A 5,051-nucleotide genomic window follows, 5' to 3' on the forward strand; every position below is an offset into this window, starting at 1 on the left:
GCTTCTGCCTCCTAGCCTTAGGCTTAGCCCCACCCAGACTCTATGACCCATCTAGCCCAGAGGCTGGAGTGTTCTAGAGCTTCACTATTCAAAATGTGATCTGCACAGCAAGGGCATTTTGCCCACTTGTTAGAAAGGCAGAATCTCAGACTTTCCTCCAAACCTCCTGAATCAGAATCTGCATTTTAGCAAGATAACATATCTGCATGTTAAACTTTGACAAGGGCTATTCTAAGGGGGCTCTAGCCCAGGACCGAACTGCATGGTTACCAAATTTTAGTGAGCTTCAGAATCACTGACAGAATAATTTATACAAAAATGAAAATCCCTGGTCTCTACCCGAGAGATTTGACTCAGGGAGTCTGGGATAGGAACCTCCATTTTTCTTGGGCACATGCTGCTGGTCTGGTTCTGAGGTCATGCTCAGTCCTGACAACTGGGCTTCTACATAGTAGAAGTAGAAGTATTTTTATCACAGTTCTATTAACCAGTGTCCTGTGTCTCAGTTTCTACTTTAAAAACTATTGTCAATAGTGGCTTCAAATTTCCATGCAGAAAGGTGTTGGTATAGCAATCTGGGTTGAAGAAAGAGGCTTGAAATTGTTTTTACTTAACATTTTACATAAGATCGAGGAAACACCAGTTGCCCAAATAAGAAACCAGAAATGAAGTTAATGGAGATTATTAGAGACATCATTACTATTTACTTTATTCCTACCAGTCTCTTCCCCTGGGCCCAGAGGCCTTCTCCTGAACCTCATACTTGTAGTTAGAGTCATTTAATCCAAACATCGGAACCCATCTCTGCCTAACTCACCATGGGAATTTATTAGGAAGGTGTCAGATGGCTCACAGAATAAGAAGAAGTCTATAGAACAAGGTTCATAAATGCGTAAGAAGCATGTTAGATTTGAAGGTCTGGGTAGCAGGAGCTTCTCAATGGTTTTGTCTGGGGGCCATCCCTGGAATGAATAAATTCTAACCATTTTCAATTGTTTTTGCTATTTTTCTGAAGATTCAGATTTCAGGACAGAAGCACATGGCCTGTCTTGGCAACGGGAAGGCTGCTTACCTTGAGCAACAGTCTTAACAGACTGTATCCAAAAGGTGAGGTCACGAAGGATAATTCCTTGGTGGAAATGGGGGTACTAGAATAGACACCTGGAAGCCAAAAAAGCAATCAATGTCTTGCTTCCTGATAGCACACTTCTATGGCTTCTTAGACTTTACTAGAAGTAAGTTCTACGAGACCAGAATTTTTGTCTGTTTTGGTCTCTGTTTTATCCCATGTGCGTGGAACACTGCCTGGCACATGATAGGTTCTCTACACATATTTGTTGAATGAATGAATAAATGAAAGACTAGAGAAGCTGTAGGTATAGCTTCTGGAGTCAAGTTGTTTGGTTTCAAAGCCCATCTCTCTTACTTCCTAGCTGTGTTAACTTTGGGTGGGTACTTGACTTCTTTGTGTCCATGTGTTTAAGTTTCCTCATAGCTAAAGTAGCATTGATAAATAAGTCATCAGGTTGTAGTTAGAATGCACTTAGAACAGTGCCTATTATGTTGGCTATTGTTTCATCTATCTATTTCTGTGTAACCAACTACCCCAAAACTCAGTGACTTAAATCAACATTTTATTTATTTGTTCATGATTCTGTAATTGGGCAGGACTAAGAGTGGGCAACTCATTTCTGTTGCAACATCCATGATATCATCTTGGCTCACATGTCTGGCAGTTCAGCAAAGATGACTCAAATGGTGCGGGGCTGGCTGGAAGGCTTATCTGGGATCATATACCTGGGACCTTGTTTCTTGCTGTCAGCTGGGTTCTTAGTTCTCTTCCATGTACCCTTAGGACCATTCCTTCTTCATATAGTTTCTCATGTAGTTTCTCCATGAAGTCTCTGAGTTGTCCATGTAAAAAGTCTGGCTATCCTATTTTCAAGAGTGCAAAAGTAGAAGCTTCTAGGTCCTTAGGGCATAAAGTCTTAAGGCTTATGTTTCCAATCTTGGCACTATTGACATTTTGGGCTGGATAATTCTTTGTTATGGGGGACTGTACTGTGCATTGATCGTTGGGTCTTTAACACTCTCTGGCCTCTACCCACTAGATGCCAGTAGCACTACCCCCTTCCTCTAATTTGTGAAAAATAAAATTGTCTCCAACACTGTTGAACATGCCCTGGAAGGCAAAATCTCCCATGGTTGAGAATTACTTGGTTAAAGTAAGTCACAGGTTCAGTCCAGAGTCAAAGGGAGAGGCTGAAGAAGAAATGCATACCAGAAGACTTGGTTCATTGAGGGCCATCAGCATAAGAGACTTCCACTGCTATTATTATCTCTGAGCATTGCCTACAGCTGGAACCCTTGTTCCTGGATTTTGCCCATGTGCCAGGTCATTTCTCCCTCCTTCTAATGGGCTGCTCATTTTAATTTCTTGTCTGAATGTCTCCTCTTGTCATTGATAGTGCTCTGCAGCATCCATTTCTGGTCACTGCTCTTGGCTTTCTCTCCTGCACCACCCTAATGTTCAGTCATGCTGGTTCTCTTCTCTCTTTCCCATCCTCTGTGTCTAACTAAGCTATCTCTAGTGCTCATGTCGTAGCACGTAACCAGGCTCTGGGGCTGGTAAGACTGACCTTTCAGCCTCTGAATATGGCATATGCTTTCACACTTATGTGCATTAACAACTGCTACACTTGTCTTTTCACTCCTTCTCCCACTAACTAACTCCTACTTTTCCCTCAAGATTCATCTTTGGGGCTACCTCCCCTAGGAAACCTTCCTAGAAAGCCCAGTCTCCAGTCCAATTTAGCCGTTTCTTGAGGGCAGAAATCACATCATATTTATTTTCATGTTCCCAGCACAGTGTCTATTGCATGGAAAATATTTCTTATATGAATAAATAAATGATTTAAAAGCCAAAAGAAAAAGAATAAAATTTGAAGAGAGACTAAGGAAGTGTAGGAGTGAATCGTGTCATTATTTGAGGGAATAGCCTTCTGGGCAGGAGGAGCAGCAAGTTCAAGGTTGGGGGGCTGAAGTGGCTATGGTGTATTTGAGGAAGAGGAAGGTGGTTAGCTGGCTGGGTCAGAGTGAGAGAAGAAGAGAGTGGTTGGAGTTTTAGTCAGATAGGTAACAGAACAGATAGTTTGGCTTTGTAGGTGAAGATAAGGACTCTGGATTTTATTCTAAATGAGATAAAAAGCTTCTGGAGGAAGTTTTGAGCAGAAGAGTATCTTACGCTGACCTATGTTTTTAGAGGATTATTCTGGCTCCTACGTTGAGAGGGGTCAGGACCAGGGAGGAAGCACCTAGAGCAGATAGGAAATTATTACAATAATCTGGCAAGAGATGATAATGGCCTTTCCTGGTGGACTGGAGATGGGATACAAGAGAAGGACAGGCATCAGGTATGACTTCATGGTTTGGGGCTTGTGCAAGAAAAATGGAGGCTATTTTCTGAGAGGGGGAAGACTGCTTTGAGATGGAAAGTAAAAGTCTAGCATCTCATAGTAAGTATGAGATGCTTATTATACATTCAATTGCTTGCAGAGTTGACAGCTAGATATACAAGTGTAAAGTGCAAAGGAGGTGCATAAACTGAAGATATAAATTTGGAATTTCTTACCTCTACTAGAAGCTAGGATAAATTTCTATGATTTAAAAAATGACAAAATATAATGGCTCAAAACTAGAAGTTTATTTCCCATAATTCAACAGTCAAGGAAAGTTCCACATCATTGGTAAACTGTGACAAGACCTAATTCTATGGAGAGTTGGAGACAAAAACCTGATTGAAGTGGTTTGGCAAAGAATGGGAAAAGGGAGGATTGGAGTTGGAGACTGTGCATAGACAATTTATCCGAGGAGTTTTGTTATATATATTATTTTTTTTTAGGTGACGCAACCCTTAGTTGACCTCACAGATTGCCAAGACTTTGTCAGCTTATAAGCTCTTATTTTTTATTTTTTACTCCTACAGCACCTGGTCTTCCTAGGTGGTCTCTCATTTAAGTATTAACCAGGCCCGACCCTCGTTAGCTTCTGAGATCAGATGGAATCGGGCTTCTTCAGGGTGGCATAGCTGTAGAGGAGTTCTGTTATAAAGAAGAGCCAAGAAATGGGTGGTAGCTTGAGGGAGATATAGGTTCAAGGCTTTTTGTTGTTGTTGTTTAATTTTTAATAGAAAAAATTACAGCATGTTTTTATATTGGTAGGAATGACTCAGTAGAGAGGAAAAGACTGATGATGCAGGAAGGAGAGAGGAGAATTTCCAGAGCCCTGTCTTTGAGTAGGCAGAGGAAATGCCAACCCGAATGAGGGCTTGGCTTTAGATAGAAGCATGAACCATTGTTCACTCATAAAAACAGCAAGCTAGCCAGAGCTGACGGGCACAGATGTAGGTAAGGGATCAGCTATCCTGGTTTGTCTGGGACTGAGGGGTTTCCTGGATCATGAGACTTTCAGTGCCCAAACTGGTACAGCCAAGGGCAAACAGAAATGGTTGGTCTTCCTAGAGGTAGGAAAATTTGTTGTGTGAGTTTATGGAAGTTCTCTTTTGATTGCTTTGAGTATTGCCAAATGAGAAAGGGCAAGCCTTCCTCAGTTGATTCAACCCATTCCTAAGCATCTACACAGGCTAAATTCTAGCATTATGTAATGCGAAGGGCATTACAGTGAATAGTTGTTGTCCCAGTTCTTGAGGAGCTTAGGCTAGTGAAAAAAATAGAAAAGAACATGACTATGTATAAAGTAAGGCAATATGGAATGTGTGTAATGAGTTTATTCATTGTAAGGCATCTTAGTCATGTTTCATATTCTTCAGGAACCTATTCTCTGCTTGAATAGATAAAATTCAAGAATAATAACAGTTAACATTTCCTGAGATCTTACTGATTTCCAGCAGCTGTATATCCATGATCACATTTTATCTTTACAGCAACCTTTGGACAGGTCCTATCATTATTATCTCCATTTTACAACTGAGGAAACAAATGCATAGTGATGAGGCAATTTGCTCCAGGTCACACGGCAATTTACTCCAGGTC

At 41.1% G+C, this 5,051-nt stretch overlaps 1 pseudogene; it reads right to left on the reverse strand.

The window, feature by feature from the left end:
• Window positions 1-3,976: 3,976 nt before the first annotated feature.
• LOC112476360 lies at window positions 3,977-4,095 on the reverse strand (annotated as a pseudogene).
• Window positions 4,096-5,051: the final 956 nt, after the last annotated feature.

Source organism: Pteropus alecto, unplaced genomic scaffold, assembly GCF_000325575.1.
Source record: "Pteropus alecto unplaced genomic scaffold, ASM32557v1 scaffold161, whole genome shotgun sequence".
Classification (NCBI taxonomy): Eukaryota; Metazoa; Chordata; class Mammalia; order Chiroptera; family Pteropodidae; genus Pteropus; species Pteropus alecto.